Genomic DNA, 27,750 nt, shown 5'->3' on the forward strand with positions numbered 1-27,750 from the left:
AGGCCCAGGCTCCCTCAAGGGGACCCCCCCGCCGTTCTTGCTGCTGCCTTGTAAATACCCACCACCAGAGGGGAGCGCAGAGGACGAAATGTCGGGGTGGGTGCCTGGGCTCGCCGGGAGAACCCCTCTTCTCCTACTTGGCATCTGAGAACCTAGTTTTGAGCAGGAGGAAGAGTGGGAAAGCATCCCGGGGAGAGGGTGGGAGGACAGGTCCCCCTCCCCACTGGTCACGTCGTGAAAAAGCAGTTCTTGTCCCGAAAGCCCACCTGTCCCACTCGTGTGGATTTGCTTCAGTTCAAGGGGACCTGCTTTAGCCCGGACGCTGCCACCCTGCGCCTTTGATAGCACTCGCCGCCTCCGGATGGGACCTGGGGTGGCCGCTGTGTCCCCACCCCCATCTCTCGGGTCCCCCAGGTGCGGAGGAAATGGACGCATTGAGACGGAGGCCAAGCCCGGCCCTTCAGATCAGGCTGAGGGCACCCAGGGTGGGGCTGGGGCCATGGTCACCAGACCCTCGTTTCAGGCTGGCCCGGAGAGAAACCCACCAGAGGGAGCATGTCCCGGTGGGGGCCAGGGGGCTCCCCACAGCCTCCGAGGTAGCCCACTGCCTGTAGGTGCTGCCAGGGGTTCTGGAGGCTCGGCGCCCAGGGCGGGGCCCCCGCGGACAGTACCCTGGGGGCCACAGTGCCCCTTCCTGCTTCAGAAGCTCCCAGGTCCTTGCATGAAGCAGAACATTTCCCAGGTTTGGGTGGCGACCGCCGGGCTTCAGGCCTCCTCTCCAGGGGCCGCCCGCCCCCCGCTGCCCATAACCTCCCATAACCCACACCCCGAGCCCCTTCCCAAGTCCAGGCTGCCCGCCTCTATCTGGAGCAAGCTTTCTGCCCCCTGCAGTGGCCTCTGGCCTGGGCTGGGTGTCATCCGGGTTGCCCTGGGCTCTCGGGGATGCGGGATGGCATCTCTGAGTGGCCGGCACCAGCCTGCGACCAGCTCTTACACCAGTTCCCAGGACACTGGGCCCCCGTGCCCCCCAGCTGGCCCCCACGTGGCCCAGCCCCTCACCCGGATCCCTGCCCACAGTGAAGTCCCGGCGGGCTCTGCCTGGAGACGCTGGTCCCCAGGTGCCCCCACCCAAGGCACGTCCCACAGAGGGGCCCGGGCCACCTTCTGGCCCACTCAGGGGTTGGGTTGCGCTGTGCAGCCCCTGCACCACCTCCAGAGCCCCCTGCTGGGGCACCACCTGGTGGGCGCCTCCGTTCCCCCCGACCTGGACCCCAGCCATCCTCCCTGACTCACAGCTGGCCCAGGCCCCCAGCAGAAGAGTGCGGGGCCGGGTCTGGAGGGGGACCAAGCTGGGGGCAGGCGCAGGGGTGCGCAGCTGCCGCCCCTCCCCGGAGGCCACTGCTATTTAATGCGGGGACCCCCTCCACCACACGCCTGCCCAGAAACAGTGCGTGCCCTTGGGTCTCGGTCAGGGATGCCAGAGCCCTGGGGCCCAGGGAGCCTCTCAGCCCCTCCCTCGGTCACCGTGGCCTCCAAGTGGCCACCAGCCGCTGACCTCCACCAACGGCAGGCAGGGCCTGAGCTCTCAGAGGGAGCCCTGCCCCAGGGCAGAAGTGAGCACAGGATCTGGACGGCATGGACGGGAGGAGAGGCCCCTTCTGGGTTCTGGCTTGAGGCCTGGGTCTGCCTTGGGGGTTTCAGAGGAGAGGAGGAGGGTCCCCTCCAGCCCCACCCCAGCCCCTCCTACCCTCACCCCAGTGCCCCCTCAAGCCTCACCTTTGCCCACCCCCTGCTCCTGCACCTATTCAGCATAACCTGTGCTCTGGGACCCCCTCAGGGTCTGTGTGCACCCTGATACTTCCCCGAGGCTGGGATCCGGGATTTGGGGTCCCTCCTATCCTGAGGTGGAGTCACTGCCCCCCGTCCTGAATGGCCAATGGCCCAACGTCCTGCAGATCCCGGGCACTGGGCGGCCTTCCTTGGGTGGGAGGGCAGGAGGGGTCTCTTGTCTGGATGGCGGGGCTGTCGATGACTCTTTTCTGAGTCAGGCCAGGGTCAGAGGGCACCATACGGCTGGCCTTTCATGGGCACAGAAGACAGGAAGGAGCACCAGGCCTTGAGTGGGAGGGGTGGTGTCAGGGCAGGGGGAGGGTGTGAGTGTGTGTGAGTGAACGCCAGCATGTTCAAGCCCGTGTTGGTGTAAATGTGAATGTGAGCATGTGTGCAGGTGGAAACAGGTAGACAGACAGGAAGTGGGTTTGAGTCTTTCATGTGACAAAGACCTCTGAGGTGTCAGGTCTGAAAACTCGAGACCCCAGCCCGCCGGGGGTCCCTCACCAGGGTTCCTGGGTGGGATTCGGGGAGTGTGTGTGTGTTCGCGCTGGACGCGCGAACGTGGCGGTGGCTTCTGGACTCAGCTGGACACTGCTATCTAGTGCCCCGGTGGGGAAGCACACGTATCCGATACACACCGCAAGATGTGTCGCGGCTGTGTGTCAACACGACTTGTTTATAATCCTTTGTGTTTGGTTTTATGCATTTTAAAACAGCGTTCTGAGAGCAAACAGGCTTCTCCAGACGGCCAGAGGGACCATGGCTTGGAAGAGGCTCAGAGGCCCTGGTCTGGCCCCGTCTGCACCGAGCAGTGCCCGGTGGGCAGCGACCAGCCCAGATGGGGCCGGGACAATAGCCCACGTCTGCATCTGCGGGCCTGCCCCTCTCTTCCCTCCCTCCCCGCGGCCCCCAGGAGGAAAGAAGCCAATCTGAGTGTGGGCCGGACCAGCCTCTGGTCTGGCCTCCCCAGCACTCTCCTTGGGACCCTGGCGCCAGCCCGTCCAAAGGCCAAGCCAGGAGGCTATTCTGGGAGCTTGTGAGGAGGGCCCGGGAGCTCCTTATAAGGCTCTCTCCAGCAGCCTGGTGCCGTCTGAACCCGAGGTCTGCTCTGCCACCCCGCCTGCGTCCGGGCCTGACGGCTGCAGAGTTCTCACTGCCCTTACCCACTTGACCCGGTGTTCCAAATTCCCTCTTGTCTCCAATGACGCTCTTCTGAGATTTAAGTGAAATTTAACCAACATCTGCGCCTTGGGGGGCCTCGGGAGAGAAGTGGGGAGCAGAGCTCCCAGCTGGCCATGCTGGCCCTCCACATCCTTATATGATGAAGCGCCTGGCCCTAGCTGAGTCACCGGCATTTGCAGACTCAGCCGTAGAAGCCACTGGTTCCGGCTTATTTTTAGAGTCTTTTTACCGGAACACCTGGGTTGGGCCCAAATAATACACGTATCTCAGTGGTTCATAAACATAACTTGATGGCCACTCATTCACCGGGGAGACAATGCCCAGTGAGTGAGCCTGGCGAGGTGTTTCCTGAGATGTGTGCATTCCCCTCGCCCGCTGTGCAGGGCCGGGGCCCGGCTTGTCTGGATGTGTCCCCAGGAGGACATGCGGAACCGGGTCACCCCATCATTTCTGCTCTTCTTTCCAAAGGGGGTCGGGAAAAACATGGCGCTAGAAACGTGAGACCAGGACCAGATTGTAACGTCTTCCCAGAGAGGGTTTATGGCTGGACCCCGGCCCTGGCCTTGAGCCTGGCACCCGTGGCGCTCTGCTGGCGCTGGGTGTTCAATGTGCAAACAACACAAGGAAAGCGCGAGTGAGCAGCGGGTTGTCGTCGGGGCCCCGCATGGCGGGCAGAGCTGGCTCTCACACCAGCAGTGCCCAGGCGGCCGTGCAGCCATGCCCAGCATGGTCCCGCGGTGGCAGCTGCCCAGGCATGTGGCATGACCACCTGTGTGTGTCAGGCCCGGGACACAGGGTAAGGAAAGCACGCAAGGTGCTTCCCAAGTGTTTTCACAGGATGAACGGGGCCGGCCTTGCTAGGAAGTCCCCAGGAACAGTAGGTGACAGGGACGGGTTGGCCCCTCCTCTCGTCCCCAGTTTTAGGCTGAGCCCTCTGGACCCCGCCAGGTGGCCCCTGGCATCACCAGGAGCCCCTTAGAGACGCGGCTCAGCCCTGGCAGCACCTGCTCTCTGGGCTCTGCCAGCTGACTGGCTCGGCCGGGCGGGGTGCCCCGGAGGCCGGGCTCTGAGACGGCTCCCTCGCAGGGACTCAGGCCATGGAGGCTGTCAGGTGTGGGCTCGGCCCAGGCTGCAGGGCCGACGCACCCACACGTGGCCACTCCACATGATTCCTGCTTCTCCCAGCACGTGGCTGGGCCTCAGAGCTGGTGTTCTAGGAGACCCAGGTGGGCGCCCACGACTCCTCATGGTGTGAGCTTGGGAGCCCCCAGCCCCCTGCACACCACCTCCCGTCCTGCTCAGCTGTACCCTCTCCAGCAGGCCATCCCCACCCCCCTCGGTCCCCCCACGTTCGGAGCCGGTTCCCCAGTCCCCCTTCTCTGCAGCACACATCACCTGTAATACAGGACGCGCGCTACCTGTGTGTGAGGCCTAGGGCTCGTGGCTCTCCCCTCGCTCCTGGGTGGTTGCGGATCTGTGTCTGCTTCGCTGGCGGCTGCGGCCCCGGTGCCAGAGCATCCCCTGCCCACGGAGGGACTGATCCAAGGCCACGTGCAGCCAGCAGACATTACACCATGAGTATGAACCCCGGGGCTACTTCTTCGGTGCGATTGCAAACGCTCAACTCACCTGGCTGACCACTGACTGGCTGGGCGCTGAGCGCCTGGGCCAGGCTCTGGGGACTCAGGGATCCTGCTGCCCTCCCTCCCCCGCCCCCGAGCCACAGACCACTCTCCAGGCCTTTCACAATCAAGGCGCTCTGAATGCTGTGCCCCCTCCAGACCTGGCTGGCCTGTGTGGGCTCAGCACTGGCTAGGGCGTGTCCACCCTGCCCCTCCCTCACCAGCCAGCGGCTAACCGAGGTGCCTGGGCTTTCATGGTGTCAAAATCCCCAGCTTGATGATTATGGTCTAGAAGGTGCTGCTCCTATGAGATGCCCTTTTGACCTTTGCACACCACTGCCGTGTTGTCCTTATGATGTGAACCGCCCTGCTGTAGCCCACAGACTCCTGAGGCGCTTGAGGCGCTAAGTAGGTGCTCAGAAAGGATTTCAGCCAAATAGGGGCAGCCCTTGGTGGGAAGCTGGCCTCGCGTGTCCCTCTCGTTCTGGGGGAACCTCAGGATGAGAAGTCCCTGAGTGTCTGGCAGACGCCGGCCCACCTGCGGGGAGGTTGCCCGCCGGGCCGAGGTCCTGAGTTATCGCCCCGGAGGACCCTCACTCCCATCCCAGCCACCCAAAGGGGTCCTGGCAGGGCCATGTGGGCTGGGCCCTGGGCCTCTCAGGGGTACTGGGATCACCTCTTCTTGCTGGACCGCAGGCTGGGGTCACCAGGGTCACCAGCCCCTTCTCACCCGCTCTCTGTGGGAACACTGCACACGTTCTTTCCCACGACAGGTTGGGTGCTGCCGTGCTGGGCCGGAAGGTCTCCGGCCCCAGCTGGTCAGCCTCCAGGGCACCACCCACCCCTGGGCCGCCTCGCAGGGCTCATCCAGAAGAAGCCCCCTCCCCCTTCCCCTTTCCAAACCTGCTGTTCCCTGGCCTGTTCGTTCAGACACCATTGAGCTCCACCGACCACAGGCCCGCCCCGCCCCAGGGGCAGCAGGGTTGTGGGGGAGGGCAGTGAACGGGCGCCTGCGCTCGGGGAGGGGGTGGCGGGGAGCCAGACCGTCCCAGGCAACAAAGGAGTCCAGTGAGGGCTCAAGCAGGGAGACGGCAGAGCCAGCGCACAGGGGACACGGCGCAGACGCCGACGAGTGAGGGACCGTCCTGGCAGACATCGGGACACTTGGCTCGGGAATGGGGAGGGGAAAGGCTCAGACCCCCAAGCCTGGCCCTCTGGGCGTGGGCTGTGTCAGAGGCACAGGGGCTGGCAGCCGACCCCGAGAGGGCTTTGCGGTTTCCTCTGAAGAAAGGGACCCTGCAGAGGGCTTGAGAGGAGTCGAGACCTCACCTATTTAAACACCTGGCTGCCTTTGGGAGGAGAAGGTGGGGGGATGTGGGGGGAGACAGGGAGACTTGTAGGGGGAGAAAGGTGCTGGGGGCCGGGCGCGGGGCAGCCAGATTCTGGAAGGGTTTGGGAGGTGCAGCATCGGGGCTTGCTGATGGATGGGTAGGGGTGGGCAGGAGACAGAGCCTCCCTGGACAGACTCAGGGATGGGCCCTAGGGCCCCCCGGGGGGGCGGGGAGGGGGCACTGAGGCCTGGGGCAGGACTGGTTCGCGGCGTGGTGTGGGTGAGGTCAGTGGACCCAGGAGCAGGGGATGTGCGGGCTTCTTCTAGCTCTGCCCCAAGATCCGCTCTGGCTGCCATCTCGTTCCCCGAGGCCCCCTCACTCCCGCCGTCCTCCTGCCCTCCCGCCTGAAGCCGCAGTCCTGCCCCGCAGGCCCCCTCCCCTGATGCCCCTCCCCCTAACCGCAGTGCCCCAGTCTGGCCTGTCCACCACCTGCCACAGACCCATCAAGCCAGCCCCTAAGCTGTGACCGAGATCCATCACGGAGGACCGGGGGGGGCGGGGTGGGATGAAGAAGTTAATGACACACATTTCCAAGTTGTGTGAGACCTGCGACTGCGAAGGGCCAGAGCAGGGCGGGGCTCCGGGCAGCCGGGCCACAGGGAAGGTCCTCCCGAGGGTGGAGGGACAGGCCCCGGGGGCAGTTAGAGAGGGTCGTGTGCCCGAGGAGGCAGGGCTGCAGGCCGGGCAGGGCCAGCGCCTTCTCTCCCTCAGACTAAACGCCCCCTTGCCTGGGAACCCCGTCCCGGCCCCACCACTGTCACATCCCAACTTGTCCCTACGATCAGGCCACCGTCCACCGCCTGCGGGGGGCGTCCAGCTTCACCTCCACGGGGAGGCTGGTGCCGCGTGGCCGACGCCTGGGCCATTGGGGCTGCGCAGGGCTGGGGCTGGGGGTGGCTGCCGACGCAGAGCCTTCACACAGGGCCCTTCCAACCTGCACAAGGGCGCGTCCTGGGCAAGATGCCTGTGTCCCCACCGCTTGTTCAGACATTTGTATTCCTGACCTGACTCAGCAAGGACCCTCCTGCCCAGCACCACAGGGGCCGTAGCACTGACCCTGTACTTGCAGCTGCTGACCTCGTCCCAGGCTCGAGGCAGACAGTGCCCCTGGGTTTCCGTCCTGCCTGTACCTGGCTGCGTGATGCCACCTCTCCCCCGTGGCTGTGGTCCTGTGGGCTGTGGTCCTCCGTGGAGGGCTCTGGTTCCCTAGGGGCCGTGGTCCCTCATGCCCTCCGAGGGGCTTGGTCTGGACCGCCATGTCCCGTGGTTCTTCAGCCCGCAGCCCTGGCCCCCGCAGAGCAGACCCTGCTGGAGGCAACTTCTCACCTAGCTTCTCACCTAGCTGACGAGGCCATCGCCCTCTGGGGTCTCTGAGCAGCCCTGCCCATCAGAGGGCCTGCTCTGATCTTGACTGGAGACAGAGCTGATTGGACGGAGCTGAGCCCATTCCCAGGAATGCTCGCTGGCCATGGCCCGTCGTGTGGCTATTTCTGACTCAGTTGCGTCACCCACGCCGCTTGCCCCGGGAGCCAGAGGGCTGAGCCGGCCTTGGGCACGGAGGGGTCAGGGCTGGCATTGAAAGGGGCTCTGTCCTCCCCGGGGCCTCGGCCCCAAGCAGCACACAGGGGCTTTGTTCTCCAGCCAAACCCCGGAGGACCCCTCCTCCAGCCGGGGCCCGCAGGGACGTCTGGCAGGAGGTGACGTGTCTCTCCAAGCCAGAGCCCAGGCCGACAGGCCCTTCCCAGAGTCACTGCCTGGGAGTCCACCTGCGTCGCCCCTTCCCCGGAGCCCCAGCCGTGGGCCCTGCCTGTCTGACACACTGCAGGTGGGACCCACCGCCCCGGGCAGGGCGCGGCGCACCAGGACGGGGCACTGCACGGAGCCCGCGCTCGGACAACTCAGGACCCGCTGGAAGAACAGGCTGGGAGGCTGCCTGGGACACCCTGCGGGGAGAATGGGGCCCCCATTTCTCTCTCTTGCGCTTCTCTTACTTCAGCTGTCAGTATTTTCTAATTTTTCTTCAAGATGCACACCGTGCCTTGTTCATCGGGTCCGACCCCCAGGTTACCCAGCATCTGCTGCCCCTGCCTCACCCCCTGGTTCTGTCTGTTCTGCTCAGTAATGCTACAGCTACGGCATTCATGGCCCCTGGACCTCTGGGACCCACGCCCCCCCGGCCCCTGGTCTTCCCCCCACACTGTGCTGCATTATTCAGAAACCGTTCCCTCCAGACTTGGGTCATGTCCTCTCTTAGTCACCTCTGATGACGCCCACTGCAGTCCCACGCTATGTGCTGGGCACCGAGGTCCTTCCTCTCTTGTCTTCCCCCCACCCCTGCCCTGTCCCCTGGCTATAGTGACCACAGCTGCATTCCACAAGCATCACTGCTGCTGACTCTGTCCACAGGCTGCTTCCTTACTCTTTGCTCCCTGGCAGTAAGTTCAGCCTTCAAAGCCCAGTTCACATGTCACCATGTCACCTCTTCCAGGAAGCCCTCCCTCCACGACTGTCTGGGAGAAATTAATCCTCCCCATCTAGATGTAATGAAGAGCTCAGATCTGGGAGTCAAACAACCAGGTTCAAGGCCTGCTGTACCATTTTTGCCCGACATTCCATGAGGATTTGTGAAGCACCCACTCAGTGGCTAGTTCTGTCCTAGGTGCTGAGGATGGCTGGGGTCCAGACCAGGGGCGGGGCACATGGAGCTGCCCTCTGCAGAACACGCTGTAGAGGGCAGATGCCACCCAAGGGCGGGACCCAGTGTTACTTAATGAGAACCATGCGGGGTGCTACCTGGGAGCAGTGCAGGGCATTGGGGGGGGAGGGGTGATGGGTCAGTGTGAGAACGTTTAGGTGAGGCCCAGGGCAGAGTGGGAGGAATAGAGGAGGAAAGAGCACGTGCAAATGTCCTGTGGCAGGAAGGAGGGTCTGTGGGAGGAAAGAGGTCCGTGAAGCAGAAACGGGGAGCAGCACGGGGACCCTGGTGGAGAGGCCAGGGGCCCAGAGACCCCGGGAGGTGTCCTCAGGGCGGGGAGCCAGTGGAAGGTCCTGAGTACTGGGATGCTGGTGGAGATCGCATGGGATGGGGGGGTGGGAGGGTCCAGGTGGGGGAGCGGCCGACGCCCAGGTGAGCGGGTCTTGGACCAGGTGGTTTTGAAGACCGCACGGTGGACGGACCTGCTTGGAGGCTGAGCTCATTGGACGGAACTGGACAAGGGAGGGGGAGGGGCGTCTGGCATACTTGGCGGCTCTGGCTTTGGCCATGTGGAAGTTCAGGACCCTCGGGGACAAGGATCTGCGGAAAGAGGGGGGCGTTCATTCTGTGCACGTCCATTGTGGTGTCTGGGCCGAGATGCCCTCCTTTCCTGGGACTCTGAGGGGTCTGGGTTGGGGAGAGATCCAGGGGAAGCCCTCGACCCCCAGGAGAGGGGGGAAGCAGCACCCACTCCCAGATGCACAGGAAGCCCACGGCTCAGAATCTCAGGTTCTTCATCTGTGAAATGAAGTAATAATTCTGGACTTGCTGACTTTGTCTAGGGATGGGGCGATTACAGCTTCTGAAAGCCCCGCGGCCTGTGGCTCATAACACAAGCTCAGCCTACGTTAGCGCTTTCCTACCTCGCCCACAGGCCACAGCAGGTCCTGTCTGCGTGGCCTGGAGCCCAGGAGTCCCTCGAGGCTGCGCCCGCCCGTGCATCTCTGGGACGCCAGCCTCAGCAAGGCTCCCTGCATGGGGGGCACTCGGTTGACCGCTGGCTGCTCAGATGGGGCCAGCAGTGCAGACCGCTGGGGGCGGCCAGGGTCGAGGGGGGTCATATTTAGGGAGATGGGGCATCTTCAGGTAACAAGAAATCAAGAAAACCAGGTCTTGCCAAAACACAGAGCCCCCTTTGACATAAAGAATCTGGCTAACATGTGGGCTGGGGGAGGCGCTTTGCTCCTAGAAGGACATTCCTGGTTTTAGAGAAAAATCGCTCAGGCCCCGGGGCCTTTTCTGGGGAAGAATAATCATCTCATTGTTACGAAATGCCAGGGAGTAGGAAATATTTTCAGGTACGATTGCCCAAATTACGGCTTGCTGCCCTGTGAAACACGAAATCCTCTTGGATTTGGTTTAAATTGTCTCAAACCACAGATGAAACGTGGGATTTGCTTCAAAATTAGCAAGAAGAAGCTAACTCACTACAAAAAGAGATTGTTTCCCTAAACACCTGTTGTCTGAAAGATTTTTAGGAACTTTTTATTTTGAGATGACTTTAGCCATCCAGGGGCGCTCCAGGGACCCTCTGCAACCTCCCTGCTGGGGGATTGCGGGGGGAGTTGCACAGGACCACAGCCCACAGGTAGACGCCAGGAAGTCACCACCGGTCATCACTGTGAATAAGCCACAGACTCCATTATAGAGTTTCAGCAGCTCTCTCTCCTGCCCTTTCCGGTCCAGGGTCCCGCAGCCCACTTGCTGTAGGTCCCCCGCTGGGGGCACCTCCACCCTGAGCCCAACGCCTCAGCTCTCCATGTGTTCCAGCACCTGGGCGCTGGCCTGGGGCTTGTGGACCGTCCCTCGCTTCAGCCTTGTCTGATGGTCTTCTCACCGTTGGACCAGAGTCAGGGGTGTTTGGCAAGCACCCCGCAGAGGTGGGGTGCCCTTCTCGTCACATCTCATCAGGGGTTCCTGGCATCATCCTATCACAGGGGCTGTTGACCCTGATCACTCATTAACGTGGCGTCTGCTGGCTTCTCCACAGTAAAGTTGCTATTTTTCCCTTTCCCCACTTTACTCACTGGAAGCCGGTCACTAACCCAGACCACGCTCACGGGGGGGACGCTAGGCTGCACCTTGGGAAAGGACGAGCATCAGAGAAACTATGGGCACAGATTAAAACCACAAGCGTCATTAATAAATATTTTGGGGAGATACTTTAAGTCTTTGCAATGATCTTCTTGCTGCTAAAATTTCCCTCCACTAATTTCTGAGCCCACCGACGGCGGAGAGGTTTTGGTGCTGATTTTCTATTTCCCCGCTCCTTCTGCATTTATACTTGGAGCGTTTCTACAAGGAAGGAGAATTTGTTCTTTCTCCCCTGTTTGTTTATTTCATCATTATTATCAGTGTGTACTGAAGAATGTTTATTTTATTCTTTGTTACCACCCAATACTTGCTTGTTTGTTTGAACTTATACATAGCTTTACCGTTTTTCATATGGGTACGGTTCTATGAATGTAACACATGTATAGATTTGTATGATCACGACCGCAATCAGGGTACAGAGCGGTTTTGTCACCCCAAAACACTCCTCACGGTATCCCTTCATATAACCTCCTGCCCCAACTCATAACCCCTGGGGACCACTGACCCATCTTCCTCACTGCAAATGTGTCTTCCAAGGGTGACTGTAATTGGAATCACATGGTGTGCAGTTCTGTCTTCTTCACTGAGCCTGGTGCCCTGGAGAGCCTTCCAGGTGGCTGTGTGTCAGTAGTTTGTTCTTTCTTGTCGCCGAGTAATCTTCCGTGGTGTGGATGGACCACGGTCTATTTACCCACTCACTGTTGAAGAACATCTGGGCTGTTTCCAGTCTGGGGTTATCACAAAGAAAGCTGCTATGAACATCCCCACACAGGTTAGTGTACAGACATATTTCGTGTGAATGGTCTTCATCTCTCTGGGATAAATGCCCAGGAGTGCAGCTGTGAGGTCGTATGGTAGTTGCGCATTTAGTTTTACAAGAAACTGCAAAAGCATTTCCCAGAGTGGCTGCGCCATGTCACATCCCCACCAGGATGCAGAAGGCAGCCAGGCTTGGGGGTACACAAATCTCACACCTGTGGTGGAACACGTCCCCCCCTTCTCCATCCATATGCGTGTTGGTCCCCCCTTAGCTTTGGGGTCTCGCTTCCTGAGAGAGAGTCTGTGTCTCACAGCCATACCAGCTGGGGGCAGGAAGGAACATGGTCTGAAGTTCTGACCCCACCTCAGCCCTGGGCATGGGAAACCTGGGCTCAGGTGTGGCCTTGTTGGAGGCTCTCACCTCTGCCAGGTGTCCTTGCCCCCTGCTTCCCTCCCCTGCCCCAGCAGGCTCTAAGGGGGCCATGGGGAGGGGGGCTGGGGGACCCGCGCTGCCAGCATATGGGGAAAGCTCTTGAGGGCTCTTCCCATCTTGTCCCGAGGTCTGCACACCTCCCCGGCCCACCCTGATCTCGGCATGACTCTGCTGACCACCTTATGTGGCATCCACGGCACCTGCTCTGAGAGGCAGCTGCTCTGGTCCCACCTGGGGGAAGCTTGACTCTGACCAGATTTCAGGTTCCCTGATGGGCTCGAGAGGTTTTTAGTGTGCAGTTTGTCCAGCTTTGTTCTTGTTGCACAGGCAGGAGTGGAGCTCCCGCAGCTGGACCTGGGAGTCTGGAAATCAGACTTCAGTGAGCTTGATGCCATATTCCCATTGGAGTCACGCATTCATCTGGTCCCAAAACCAAATGTGACCCGGAACCTAAGAGGCACGTTGTCTGGACCGAGGTCCCCTGAGGAGACACATTTGCCTTCTGGTGGGGACGGTTTCCTTCACCCCACCCACCCCCAAAGTGGATGAGCCTCGCAGGCTGCCCTGCCCTGGTGTTTCCAGCTGACGCTTCTTCAAATGCCTCCACTGGGCCCTGGGTAGTCAGCCCTAGACAAGTCAGGGTGGGTTTGGACAAGGAGGTCTTGAAACAGGGAGATGAAGGGTTGTTTAATGACCCCAACTGCCCAGGTTCTGCTGCAAAGGCGGCTCTGGGCTGTGGCCCGGGCTGGGTGCCTCACGCTTGTGATGGGCGCTGATCTGAGCCCTCAGGGACCGCGCGCTGGTCAGGGATTCGCCTGGCACCTTCACATGCATGTAATTCGAGGAGGAGCCTTGGCTGAGGGGCCTGCGGGGTGTAGGGTGGACCCACAACATCACGCCTTCATGGTCAGAGGTCAGTTTCCAGAACCAGAAGCTGAGCGTGCTGGAGAGGCCAGATGGTGTGACCACTGGCCTTCATCAGTAACGCAGCCAACCTGGGGCCCTCACTCACTCCGCCTGTCGTCTGCTCTCTGGCCAGGGCTGCCACGGGCTGACCTGACCAGGCCAGAGGGTGCAGGACCTCAGGGCAGGGGGGCCCAGGGGCTCGCACACGGCTGGTGGGCTTTCCATCACATTTTCCTTCTTTTCGTCCAACAACAACAAAAAGGTCCATGAAGGAAGTCCATGACTCCAGCAGTCCAGTGGCTGCGGTCCCCCTGTGTCCCCACCTTCCTAGCCACAGCGGGGAAGGACTCTCCCAGCACGGGGACTTTGGGCTCAGCTGACACGAAGGGCAGCCACAGGGGCACTGCTTCCTGAAGAAGCTGGGAGGTGCTGGTGGGGGACTGGGAAGGCTTCCCTCGGAGGTGCGGGGTCTCCAAGCGTCGGGGGAGGCCGTTCCCCAGAAGGGGCAGCAGGGCTTCCGAAGGTGGAACCCGCACTAGGCAGTAGAGGGGAGGCCCCGGCCTCCAGATAAAGCAAAGCCTTCATTTGGTGCCAGGCTTCCGTCCGCAGACACGGCCGCAGCCACTGGGCCTCTCTTCAGAGTCCTGGCCCAGGTCTCCTGCCCCAGTGCAGGCGGGGCCCCCTTCGGGTGGTCAGAGATGCTGGTCTAATGTCCAAACGGCTGGGGGCTCCTTCCAGGCTCCGGAGGACACAGCTCCACCTTCTCCCCAGTATCGTCCTGGGCAAAGGACCCTGGCAGCGCCCGTGGTTCTCAGGAAGGGCTCACCCCAAGGGGTCTGGCCTGGAAGCGGGACAGAGGCCCAGGGCCTCTTTGGTGGCTCAGCGTCCAGTAAGGCTGCATGCGTCACAACCCAGAAGGAAAGAGCAGCGAGGGAGGGGGCTGGGGGCGCAGGAGGAGGTGGACACGCCCTGGGGGGGGGTCCTGTGTGGTCACCACTGTGGCGTCACTGGAGCCGTGGCCACCGCTGCCCACAGGGGATGTTGCTCTGGATGCTGTCTGAACGCACAGACTGAGGACCTGGCTCCTCTTCTCCTCCCTGGACACCCAGGTGACAAAGGCCAGGAGCAAAGAGGAGGGGAATGACCGACAGCAAGCAAGACGTGGCCTTGGACTTCGGAAAAAGCAATTTGTCTTTTAGAAAGAAGAATGTCTTTCTTCTTCTCTTTCTTTTTTATCATGGAAGTTTTTGCATTAATTTGATGCAAATTTTGATGACCGAGTTTCTTGGTATCTTCTCCCTGAAATTTGCCCCGAGCAGGTGTGGGGCATACGTGTAGGCAAGTGTGCACACGTGTATGCCTCTGCGTGTGTGTGTGTGTGTGTCCATCCCCTGCCCTGCTGGGAGGTGGGGCGCAGCCGGGGGCCGTGAGCCTGGAGCTGGAGCTGGGGCCTCTCACCTGTTGCAGGTGAGCAGGGGCCGGGGCCGGTCATGGCCTCTGTGGGCCTCAGCCGTCTGCCTCTCCGTGGACAATGCAGTGGGGTGACCCAGGGGCCCCACAGCTCAAGGCCTGGGGCAGGAAAGGTGGGCTTCCTCCACATTCAGGCCCCGACAGGACTGACAGGCTGCCCTACTGCGTGCTACCAGCTGCGCAGTGGGCCATCGGCTTTGGGATTCGCCCTCTCCCTCCCCAGCCCCTGGCGATGGCACCCATAGACGTGCTGCCATCCACGGTGAGGCCCGAGGTGTGGACGCAGCCCTGGGGGCCAGGCAAGTTCTGGGCGAAGTGGCTGCAAACACCTAGCAGCCCAAGCCCTGAGACAGGTGGTGGTAGGTGGCCCCGGGCAGGCGGCTCTGGGCTGGGATTGGGTGTCGTGGGCCCTGACCCTGAGTCTGCGCTTTCCGGCCACTGTGGACGGGGCGGGCCTTAGACACTGGGCCTCGGTGTCCCTGTGGACGTGGCAGGGGAAGCATGGGGAGCGCTCCCTGCCCAGCTGTCAGGTCCTTCCTCGCAGGGCAGAGCTTTCTGGCCGGCTTCTGCTGGGCAAACTGAGGTCAACCCCGCAGGTCCAGCTGGGAAGGGAGCAGCCACGGGTCCCAGGAGACAGCTCCAGCCTGGGCTGGGCCGAGTGTGTCGTCAGCCAGACCAGAGCCAGCACGTGGACGGATGTTTTCTTCGTCGTCCCGGAGGGGAAGGAACCCGGAGGGGCCGAGCCCGAGTTCTCTGGCCTGAACCGTCCCTGGGCCGGGGCTGGGCCTCGGCCTCCGTCAGGCCAGCGCTCGGTGCCCGCAGCTGAGCCAGCCCCCAGCTCTCACATCCCCCTCCCCCGCCTGGGCCGACCCTGCGCCCGGCCGTGGCCTGGGAGCCCTGACGCCGACTCTGCCTTCGCCTTGCTTGGAGGGAAAGATGCAGGACTGGAGCCGGGCAGAGACCGCCACCCGGGGCTCCGGCTTTCCTGGGTGACACCCGTGTAAAGTCGAATTTACCCAGACTGCACCATGGCAAGAGAAGGTGATTTTGTCTAAAACTGGGCCGATTTCTCTTGTGAGCCTCTCCCCACCAGGGCGCAGAGGAACCGAAACCAAGTGAACAACAACATCAAGTCCTCGACTGCTTGGGTCTAACTTAGCAACATCGGGGTGACTGCTCCAACCTTCACACGGGTCCTCTCTCCCCCTCGGAGGCAGGCTGGGTCCTCTGCTCACCCCGCCCACGTGACCCCACAAAACAGACCTAAGTACATTGAGTCTGAAGCTGGGTGTGAGGCAGAGAAAGTTCGAGCGCAAGCAGAGGCGGTGGAGGGGCCACCGTCGGACCTGCTGCTCTTACCGCTCGGAGCTGCCACCTTTGTCTTCTTCTCGGGACAGCCGACCTCGGCACCAACCACTGGACGCGGTGGGTTCCAGGGCCCCTGCGGACGCAGCAGGTGATGGGCCACAGGAAAGGGGGAGGTGGTTTTAAAGCTGTGGGTCTGCTCACCGAGGCCCCGTCCTGCTTCCTGTGCCCCGACCCCGCTCTTCCCTCGCTAGGGCTTCCCTTCCTCTGCCCCGGGGTTCATTTTGTTACTCTTCCCCCACATCCTTCAATTACGTGCCTGGCTTATTTAATTCCTATCTTCCTTGATTTCTAATGAGACACGCTGAGGCCCCTGGTGTTAACTGAATCCTACAGAATCCACTGGGAACAGTGCTTTTCCCGCTGTGGGCCTGGAGCCACACCCTCCATTCTGGTCACACGTGGACTTCAGTGCACGCATTTATCCCCGTGTCCCCATCGAGTCCAGAGCCCAGGTCCTCCCCGGTGAGACCAGGCCAGGCCCCGTCCCCGTGGAGAGCGGCGGTTGGTGATACACCGCCGCCGTGTAGACTCAGCTGTCAGCTCTGCCGTCTGCACGGGTTCTGCCAGCAGGTCGCCGCCCGGCCGCAGGAGCGCAGGGCGGGCTTGTGTGAAAGGCCGCGGCTTCGCATCCACCCAGCGCTGGGTCTGCCTGGACGTGGGATTCCAGGCCCGAATCACCTCCCCTCAGATCCTCTTTCTGACAGAGGGGAATCGAAGGAACCAGGTGGGAAGAGCTCCCTTGGGGTCCCTCTCCCAAGTTTTGAGGGACTGCAGGCCAGCCCGAGGTCAGCCGCTGGCTCCGATCTTGGGTGAATGATTCTGGAGGGGCTGAAGGAGCCGGCCTGCGCCTCTGAGCCCCCTGCCCTCCCCTGCCCGGCCACAGGGCACAGTGTCAGGACCTCAGAGAAGGGAGGGGGGTGAGGGATCCAGGATCCCGAGTGGCCGTGAGAACAGTGGGGCGGCAGGTGCCAGCACTGTGTCCCCACCCCCCCAAGGTGGGGAAGCGCCAGCTGTGTCCCTCCCGCCCTCCACGGCCCATAGGGGAGCAGTGATTCAGGGGCAGTGACGGTGGGCACCGTGACCCCTGCCCTCCCTGCCCGAGGTGGACGTCAGGCCCGATGGCCGAGAGGACCCCCAGCAGCCGGTGGGCAGGGCCGAGGAAACCACAGGTGGGCATGCAGGCGTCCCTCAGCGGGCGGGACTGAGAGCCGCGCTGGGGCCACTAATCAAAAGCCCCACGGAACCTCGGTCGTGCCCAGGTCTTATGCGGCTCCAGCCCCTGAACCCACCTGCAGCCCCGGGGCAGCCCCCACCGGGGGCCACGTCAGTAGTTGATCACAGATGCGCCCTTTGCCCAGTTGTCCTCCAGACCCTCCCCAGACCTCCTAGTGCGGTGTCTCCATGCCTGTCCCCGGGCACGTGGGGTCCTGGCCACTCCCTCCACTCAGACCCTGGGTGGCAGCACCCACCCTGCCCATGCTGTGGGCCCGATTCTGCCACCTGACACCCCCGGTTTTCTCTCCTCCCTCAGCCCAGGCCGCGTGCTGTGACCCCAGGATTTCTTGGCTACTTTTAATTAGCTGCAGCCACACGGCTCTCAGAAATGCAGCTACGGGACTCCTGCTCCCACGGGGTTTCCAGTTGTGATCTGGTTTGACACATTCTGGCCCTCGGCTCTCCTGGGCAGGGGCCCTCACCCCGTGGCCCCCAGCTCGCCGGGGGGAGCCACCACCGGGAGGTTGGCAGGTAAGCATGTGGGGGGGCACACCAAGGAGCCACTCTCCAGGGACAGGGATTTCCAGGATCCCAGGAATGGAAGCTCCTTTCGCATCAAGGCTGTTCCCAGAATCAGCAGAGCTTGGACAAATAAGCAGCAGCGCTGTCTGTGGCAGCCCCCAGCCTTCCCCAAATCCCAGCCCTCTCCTTCCCGGGCCCATGGGGCATCTCATCCTCTTGGAAGCCAGGTGTGGCCACATGACAAGTTGGCCAGTGGACGCGGTGTGCAGGGACCCAAGTTGTCCCTGGGGGCCCCTCTAGCTGGTAGGATAAAGACATGACAGAAACCTGGAAACCAGTGGCCCCTGGAGGGCTGCCTGGAGGCGGAGGCCCAGCTGGCCTGTTCCCCACCCAGGGCGGGCATCAGCGACCATCTCACCACGTCACATCCTGCCCGTTTGTTACCACGACGTCCAGCACCCTCAGGAGTTCTGGCCTTTTGAGAGAACGGATTCTGAGCCTTCCACTGCCCGAGTCCCTGCTCCGCCCCCTCCACCCCCAGTGCACAGGAAATGAAGTCACTCAGGAAGCCTGGCCCATCTTGCGGTGGGATGTGGGGCGGGCTCTGAGGGATGACGAGGCCTGGGGGTCCGAGGGTGTGTGGGGACCCTGGGGAGGGGGTTGCAGAAAGGAGAGTGGCCCCAGGGGTGTGGGGGGCTGGGCCCTGGGGAGCCCTGGGCAGGGCGCCGTCCACGGCAGGTGAAGCCTGTTTGCAGGGGACAGAGAGATGCAGCCGCAGAGGGGTCAGCGGGGCCGACGTGTGTCAGGAGGGGCTGAGGGTCTGTACCCGTCCTACCCGTGAATCTCCGCAGACCCCGTGAGCGGACACCCTCACGGCCCAGGTTCAGGGCCCAGGACAAGCAGGGCAGGGTTCTCAAGGCAAAGCAGGCTCTTCCCTGAGGCCACTCTGCAAGATGGGTCTGGGGGCCACACGGCAGGCAGGGCTGCTGGACCGACCTCCCCGGGAGCTGATGACACACGTCGTGTGTCCTTGAAAACGCTGTGGCTTCCCCACCCCAATCCATTGGGGTCAGAATGTCACCAGGATGAGGCAGCCTCTGGGAAGGCCTTGGGTTTGGAGTCAGAGCTGCTGCCTTCCTGACACCTGATGCCACAGGATCTCAGCCGGCAGCTCAGAGGGGCTCAGGTGTGCTGGCGACAGGCAAGAAAGACGAGTCTGTAAAACAGCCTTGTAAGCCGCAACCTGAGGCCTGTGCTTGTCTGTCTGCACGTTTATTCAGGGCCAAGGGTGCTGGGTGGAGAGGGGCCACTGCTGATGGTACCGAGACCCTGGCCCCTCTGCTCCTGCGCCGTCCCCGAGGTGTCAGCCCTGAGAGAGGTGACGGCTTAGTTCATGATCCTTTCTGCCTGCCCCACGTAGGGTCTTTCTCCCCATTTCTGTGGCACATCCGAAAGCGAGTGGTTGAAGGTGAGAGCCTTTGGAGACTCCCCCGCCGGGGGGCCACCTGCAACCCCGGCCCAGCACTCCAGTGGGAAAGACTCTCCAGCCACGGGGCCTGCGGTCCCACCGGCCTCCAGCTGCCTGTGCAGCTGGGCCTTTGCCCCCTCTCTGGGCCAGTTTTTCCCCAGAGATGGGTCCGGGCCTTGGAGATCCAGGACTTCGAGACTGCTGGGTCACCCAGGTGGGGAGGGGACCCAGACGTGCGTGAGGAGTGCCAGACCCGGCCGCCCCAGCGGGCGAGGCCCAGGAAGGTCCCCAGCGCTCCAGCCCCTCGGTTCCAGTGAGATGGGTCTTGGTGGGCGTCCACTAGGCAGGCCTGTTCCCAGGGGTGTGGTCCAGGCTCCGCCTTGGCCCATCTGTCCCCCAAAGGAGCAAGAACCTGGCACTTCATCTAAGAGCCCCCCACAGGTGTCAAGTGCCCTGTGGTCAGCCTTAAAATCGGCGCCCATCACCATGGTCTCTGGACAAGGTGCCCTCAGCGCAGTGAGGCCTCTTGCCTACCTCTGAGCCACAAAGACTAGAAGCTTCTGTGGTTTTTCACACCTGGCAGGAAAAAAGGGAACTCTCCCAGGTGTTTTCATTGTTCCAAAAAAGGAGAGATCCCTGGCCGCAGGAATGTCTGGAAACCGGGCCGTCTGCACAAACTTTCCTGTGGAATTAGCCTGGAATGTCATCCTCCCTGGTCCTGGGACAGCAGAGGAGGGGTGAGGCCTGGTCCTCTTCCCAGAGGACAGCGGAAGGGCCCCACCTGCCGCCATGGGAGCCCGTCTCCCCAGTTAGCCCTGGGGTGACGCGCCCCAGGGACCACCTGCTGCAGTGCGGAGAGGTCTGAGCCAGGACCCACAGCTCAGCTGCTGCGAGGATAATCAAGGTGACGGGCGGGGAACAGCTTGTCACACAGCAAGAGGTGACTGACACACCGCTGGTGGGAGGTCTCCCCAAACCTGGGGAAAAAGTCCCTCCAGAGTTTTGCTCACAGGGACTGGGTCGGCCCTGCACACGGGTATGTTTGTCGTAGGTTGAATTGTGTCCCCCCCCAAAGATGTGTTAACGTCCTAACGCCACGTGCCTGTGACAGTGGCCTCACCTGGACATGGGGTCTCTGCAGATTTAATCAATTGAGATGAGGTCATGAGGTTGGGCCGTCATCCGGTATGACTGTGTCCTTAGAAAAAAGGGAAATTTGCACACGGAGGTGCACGCACACACCACACACACACACACACACACACACACAACACACAGAGGAGGCCACCTGACAACGGAGGTGGAGACCGAGTGATGCGGCCGCGAGCCAAGAATGCCTGGGGCCACCTGGAGCTGGAAGGGGCAAGCAAAACCGCATCCCCCTTTATTTCAGGCCTGTGGCCTCCAGAACTGTGAGAGGATAAACGTCTGCTGTTTCAAGCCAGCATGCATGATATTTTTGTGTGATTATGACGTGTAAGCCCTTCTGCGGATTATGCCTCTGTCCAGTTATAAATGTGTCCTTTGAAGGCGTTGGCATTTGAATACCTAGAGCTCATGCCTGGGCCATGGCAGTTAGTTCCTGGGGGCGGTCTGTCTCCACCCTCTGTCACACGGGAAGCCTCACTCAGAGTCATGGGTGGGATTCTCAGGCCCTGGGGGCCACCTGGGATGGCTCCATGGGTACACGGTCCACTAGACAAGCCCACTCTATGTTTTTCTGTTCACAGGACTTGAGTGTCTAGTAGAATCATGGAAAAGTACACATTTTTAGAAAGGGAGGCGCCATACATGGTTACAATGGGCGGCAAGACGGGGCAAAGGAAGTGTGTCGATTCTTTCCTCATTTTGTTTTAATAAAAGTCCTTACATTTATTGCTCCCACTTTTCTGATTAATCAGCCTTTTCCTTTGCGGTCCCATTTTACTGCTTTCTTATTAATGGTCATACGACACCTTACACATATAGGGTCACAGCGAACAGTCTGTTTAGATGACACTGGTAAAGTGGTCGGGGCCTCAGTTTACATTGTAACGCATTACACACATGGCCCCGCACGCACTGGTCTCACTGCCTCCTAGGTCTGCTTCAGAAGGAGCCGTGAGGCTGCCACGCCGACGCTGAGAGCCCCTTCCCTTCGTTTTGTCCTGATGTCGTGGGATCGGAGTCACAGCGGACGGCTGTGGGCGGTCATCCCCGCGGGTGTTTTAAATCAATACTGTCCGGAGGAGAGAGAGAAAGACGTCTTTACCTTCCAAAAGGCCTGGATGGATCCCCAGTGTGGCCACAGAACGTGGAGGGATCAACAAAAGGGCCAGACACACGCGGGCCTGGGAGACTTGTCTGGAATTTCTGATTTTTAAAAAATAACCCACAGTTTGCGTTTGAATTCTAATTTTTAAAAGGAACTCAGGTGCTAATTCCCTAATGTTGCATTTGTGCAAAGTGCAGAGGCCGTTGAGAATGTCAGAAACTGTGATGAAATCAGATCAAAAAGCGATGGTTCACACCAACATCCCTGGTGATGTTCACCTTCAAGCTCTACCCCGAACGTCTGTGCTGTGATCAGAGGCTCCGTGTCACCCAAATCCACGTGTTGGGATCCAGACCCTGTGTGATGGTGTTAGGAGGTGGTCTGGGTGTGAAGGGGGAGCCTCAGGGTGGGATTAGCGCCCGCTCCTTCCCCACGTGGACGCCCAGGGAGCCATCTGGGACCCTGACCCCGACCTCGACCCCACCAGCACCTGGCCTCAGCCTCCACAACCGTGACCATCAGAATGTGAGAAATTTGTTTCCATCGTTTATAAGCGCCCAGGCTGCAGTATTTTGTTACAGCAGCCTGAACAGGCAAAGATAATTCAAGTAGAGCTGTTCTTAGGTCTTTATAATATTATAATATCATAATATCATCTGTGTGCCTATAAATTCCTATTTATAAACTAAAGAAAAGGGAGCATCTTTGTATGTTACAGTCATTTACAAAATGTTTAATTAGCAGCATTGGGTCGGAAAATGACCAAACAGGGAATTGTTAAAATGCCAGGCTTCTTAGACCATGTGTTTCCAAAAGTTGACATGAAAGACTCCAAATTTGACATTTAAAATGATTAATATTATTATTACAGAAAATATATAGGGTTTATTAGAGACGTGGACTGCGGTTTGGCGCCTTTAAATTTTTTTAAATGAGTAAAGGTTATTTTTGGAGGAGCTTTAGGTCTACAGATAAAGCGTGTAGAAAGAGCAGAGTTCCCACGGGTCCCGGCCCTGCAGGCAGGGAAGCTCCCCTCCTGCTCAGTGACGTCCATGTGCTGCGTTTGATACAACCGAGAGTGATATTGACACATTATTATAAACTAAAATCATACTAAAATCCATAGTTTACTTTGGGGCTCACTCTTTGTGACAGACATTCTTTGGGTTTTGAAAAATGTATAATGACCTGTCCACTAGTTTGGGTCCTTTTTATTAGGTTAAAAATTAAATCAGGCCTAACAGAGATTTAAACGTCACAGTAATAAATTTTGCCATGTTTTTCCTTCTGAAAACATTAGCCTTGGAAGGAAATGTTTTCACAACCAGCCACTGTTCTGCATCTCGGGCACACGTCCAGAAGCACGTTATCTTATCTCTCGTGGTGTGTGCCAATTTACAGACGAGTAGCTCAGGAGCTGTTTTTTTCTTCTGAGTGTAAGCTTATACTCAAAGCAGGACCTTCGATTCAAAACACAGTTTTGTTTCATAAGAGCGTTTTAGTTTTACTGGTTGGAATTCACATGGAAACAGATGAAACTTAGTCTCTTCCTTGTAAACATTTGTCCACCCATTTCTTCATTTTCTCACTCGTTTACTTGTGCGAGCGTCCAGGAGTCCAGGAGTCCAACATCTTTCAAACTGAGGTTTCAACACCGTTTCTTCCTCTTAGAAAGCGCAAGCTCTGTCGAAACAAAGGAAAGCTGAGCTCTGGGCCAGGCTGGAGCCAGAATCGCGGCCTCCGCTCACCTCCCGTGGGAAGTTCCAGGACAGGGGACCGGAGAGGAGGAGGGAGGGCAGGAAGGAAGGACTTGGCGAGTGGGGGATTTCCCCGCACTGGAGGGAATTGCCCAGGTGTCCGTGGACACTCAGCTCTTAAAACCTGACGCTTTATACCAGTGTGAACATCACAGCTGTAAACCATGCGAACTTGTCCAAATGAAAATTCCTGTGTTGCTATCAATGTGATTTTCCCCTGAAAAGCACAAGCTTTGTGATACCATGTGCTCCTTACTCCAGCAGAAATTTTCTTAAACAGAGTGTCTTTCATTCCCAACGTACCTGAGGTTGGTGCAGAAAAAATAGTTGAGGCAGAGAGAACTTTTATCTCTTAGTTGTTGAAGGCACCTGGGGGTTGTGAAGCAGCCCGTCTGCTGAGGACCACGGGGAACGAGGCTGGAAGGCCCCCTGGTTCCTCCAGATGGACGAACCCTATCGGCACTGCCCCGGCCATCAGATGCTGGGGTTGCTCAGGCCCCTCACCTGCCGGCAGCACAGGTGAGGGGCCAGGCTTGGCCACACTCATCCCACCTCTCCATCAGTCTCCTGCGACCTGACAGGTTTAATCTTCTTTGGGGAGGGAGGGGGTGTATCCAGAGACATCTTTGCAGGAGAGGCCCTTGGGAGCTTGTACTGGAATCACTCAAACCTCTTGATGCTGTTCATACCTGACTGATTCTCAATCCACACCTAAGATTAGAAGTGCGTGAGCGTGCGCACGCACACACACACACACACAAACACACGAGCGTGCGCTGTGCCGCCCACTTTGTTCTGGCTGCCTTGTTCACGTCAGCACATATGCAAACTCCGGCTCTTCTTAAGCACAGTTTGTTTCCATCACTAGCAGATGCGTGTTTTTATTAAACCTTTACTTCTACAGGTCCTTGCAGGCTTCACGACCACAAGCACAGCAGTTTGATTGTGTCCATAGAAAACCCGAAAGAATCTATAGATAAATGCTTTGATTAAAAGTGAATTTAGCAAAGGTATGAGGTTTCTTTGAGGAGAGGGTAATAAAACTATTCTAAAATGATTGCAGTGTTGAGTGCATAATTCTGTGAATATGCTAAAAATTTACACTTGAAATAGCTGGATTATATGGCATGTGAATTATATCTCAATAAAGCTGTATTTTTAAAGTGAATTTAGGAAGGACACTGGATACAAGATAAATATACAAAAGTCAATTGTATTTATATAGACCTTCAACAAACAATTAGAAAATGAGAATTTCTGAACGAAACCATTTCAATAGCATTCAAAAACATCAAATATCTAGTAATAAACCTAACAAAATATTCTGAAAACTAAAACAGTTATTAAGGTATTAAGGAAGACCTAAATAAATGAAGGTTTATGACATATTCATAGATTAAAAGACAAATGTTATAAAGATATAAAAATGTACTTATCGATTTCTTTATAATCCCAATTAAAATCCCAGCAGGGGTGTGTGTGTGTGCATGTGTGGGTGGGGCTACTGAAAAGCTGATTCTGAAGTTTACGTAGAAATGCAAAGGGACCAGAATAGCCAAGACAATCTTGCAGAAAACCAAACTTAGGGAGTCCACCACCAGATACCAAGACTCAATACAAAGCTCCAGAAGTTAAGATGGAAAATAGGTGAAAAATAGATCAATGAGATGAAATGAAGTGTCCACATAAAGACACACACACATGTTGGACACTTGATTTATAATAAACTGAGATTACAGAGCAAGAGACAAGGAAGACCTCTTTAATAAATAGTTCCAGGTTAATTAAATATCCACATGGAAAAATGAAATCAATTCCCAGGTGGGTTGTGGGTGTGAACATGAGAGCTAAAACAATGATGCTTCCAGGCGTCTGCAGTGGTGGGGACATCCCCCGGGCTGGACCCTGAGGTCCGTCAGTATACAGGACAAAGTCTCCATCCTTCACGGGTGGGAAGGACACGGAACCAGCCCAAACCAAGCCGATGACAGAACAGAGAGTGTGGAAGCTTATGGTGGGGATGGATGTAGGTGGGTGCAAGGACTTTAATTACAACGTCAGTAGCAGAGCAAAGAGTGGCAACAAGCCCAATGTTAATCGATGAACATTGCCATAGCCCGATAACGGAATAAAAACAGGTCTACATCTCCTGGACTGTGGAAGGACCCCACATCTGGACGGTGTTGGGTGCCTCGGGTGGGGCTGAGAGGGCCCCATGCCCTCCGAGGAGGTGAAGGAGGCAGGGGGCTTGGTGGTCAGCAGGTGCACCCCTGGGTCGGCACAACCATCCCCTGAACCCACTCCGGGCTCCGCACTCCACGGCAGAGCTGTTCTAATTCAGCCACAAGGATGAGAACGGGAGCTGCGGTGGGGTGCAAGAGCCCTCCGTGACGATGCTGGTGGCCTGGTGGCCTTTGCGCGTGTACACTTAAGTATCTGCCCCATCTACCCACATCCAGGTTCAGCCAATGGCAGAAGCTCTGGGGGGTTTCTCTGGTGTCTACAAAGTGGCCTGTGGAATGTCCAGCTCATCGGTGGTCAGCTGGAGGGAGATTGGATTTAGAGGCTGATGAGGAAAGTCGGGCTCATAGCAGAGCAAACTCAGGCTCCTTGTGGTCAGCCATTGGCTCAGCTGGTCCAGCCTCTGGCCCTGCCCATGCCCTGCACCACGCTGGCGGCTGGGAGAGGCAGGGTGATGGGGACCCGAGCTCCCCTTTTGGAATCCACCTGCTTGTCTGGGGTTATCACTCAGGCTCTGTATCTCACTTGATTCTGGGCTTCCGTGACCCCTCACAGGCCCAGCACAGCAGTCACTGTGTGCTTGTTAAATAGAATAACACAGGGAACCAAGTCCCAGCAGAGGCACCAAACGACCATGATGACAGTTAGAGGCTGAGGTGACAGTCCAGCCATCCCCAGAGCAGGGACCTCTCAGATGTCCTACATGGGCTCATGAGGCCGTGGTCCCTGCTGGCCGAACTTGCCTTCTGGCCAAAAAGCCAGGTTAGACTGAGGAAGCCTTAGTTGCTAGTTTTGCCTTGGGAATCATGTAAATATATAATTCAGTTATAAAAGTAAACAAAAATGAAACACAAAGCAATCCCTAAAAATCCAAAACAAATGAACCAATTTTATATCACATTGGTGGCTTAATCACACAGAGAATAGTTTCATCTGAATTTTAAATACAAGGAACTGGAGTATACACCCCTAATGGCACATGTCATAAGGATAAAAGGAATCATACAGAAATATTAAACTGCGTTCATAATCCAATCTTTGGCAAGAATACTGCTTTTATTAACTTTAAACTACAAAAATACAGTTTCAAATAAAGCATGTAAGGATGAAAAGAAAAAATATTATGTTAATGCCATTAGGAACCAAGATTTCAGGATTAGAGAAAAATAGATACAAATATAAAATCAAAGAAGTTGAGAAAACTCTTGCATTCGAATCGGAGGTGTCAGTATAAACTCTTGGACTCACAGTGTATTTTTCTCTTATAAGAATAAGTCTTGGGACTTCCCTGGTGGCCCAGTGGTAGAGAATCTGCCTTACAATTCAGGGGACCCAGGTTCGATCCCTGGTCTGGGAACTGGGATCCCACGTGCCGAGGGACAGCTGAGCCCATGAGCCACAACTACTGAGCTCACGCGGCTCAGCTAGAGAGCCTGCGTGCTGCAAACTACAGAGCCACACGCCCTGGAGCCTGCATGCCACAACTAGAGAGAAGCCCGCACGCCACAGGAGCCTGCCCGCCGCAACGAGGGGTCCGCATACCCCAACAACGATCCCACGTGCTGCAACTAAGACCTGACGCAACCAAAAATAAATAAAATAAATAAATAATAAATAAATCTTTAAAAAGAAAAAAAAGAATAGGTCTTTTCCTTTCTGCCCCTGGATGGTGGGTAAGCGAGGACAGTTTGGGGGCTGAGGACCCCAGCACCCAGATTGTGCCCTCCACGCACCTCTTCCTGCTATAAGAACCAGGGCTTTCTGGAGACGTGACCAAGCGCGGGGCTGGGCGGGACAGGAAGCGCCCTGAATGCTCTTCACCTGCAAGCAGGGTGTTCTCAGCACCCGGGGTCCCGCTAGACGGACGAGGCGCCAGCCGGAAAGGCCCCCACCCTGGCCAAAACTGGGGCATTTGGCATCAAATAGACCAATGGCAGCAATGGGCTGCAAAATATCAAACGTTTTTAAAACTTTAAAATCTCCCGTGGCCCTCGCAAGCTGTCAGGGCGCGGAGATTCTGAAGACCAGCAAATAAAGAAAAGGCAAGGAAAGAACAAACCAGTAGTTTGCCCTGGTTTCCTGCAGGAGCTGCCTGGCTCCAGGACAAAGCTGCTTAGAGGATTTCCAGCTGATACGTTCAGAAGGAATGGCGGGAAGAGAAACTTACCCTTTGCTCCCGCCGTGGAGTATGGGGGAGGCCAACGTGCCGTGAGCGGCGCCGAAAGCTCCGGGTTGGGGGGCTGCCGCGTGGATCAGGCTGACCCCACCCGCATCGCGGCCCCCGAGAGACGCAGCAGGAGGGGGTCCCCACTGCCTGTTGACCCCAATCTGATCGGGACTCTAGACCCAGCCCCGGTTTTCGGGAAGTGCGGGGACAGAGCAAGTTTTGAAACCACACGAGGTGGCCACAGCGACCGAATCCAGACGGGGCTCCCATGGGACACAGGCCCAGTTGTTCACGGAACAGTCGTTCCCAGGAC

General features: G+C 58.2%; 1 long non-coding RNA gene across 1 annotated transcript; it reads left to right on the forward strand.

Moving 5' to 3' along the window:
- The first annotated feature begins 19,226 nt into the window (after window positions 1-19,226).
- LOC309660235 lies at window positions 19,227-26,888 on the forward strand. Its single transcript, XR_014263295.1, has 2 exons — window positions 19,227-21,630; window positions 22,816-26,888. It is a non-coding gene; the product is annotated as an uncharacterized lncRNA (long non-coding RNA).
- The last annotated feature ends 862 nt before the right edge of the window (window positions 26,889-27,750 follow it).

This window comes from Balaenoptera physalus (genome assembly GCF_965194825.1).
Source record: "Balaenoptera physalus genome assembly, chromosome: 4".
NCBI lineage: Eukaryota > Metazoa > Chordata > Mammalia > Artiodactyla > Balaenopteridae > Balaenoptera > Balaenoptera physalus.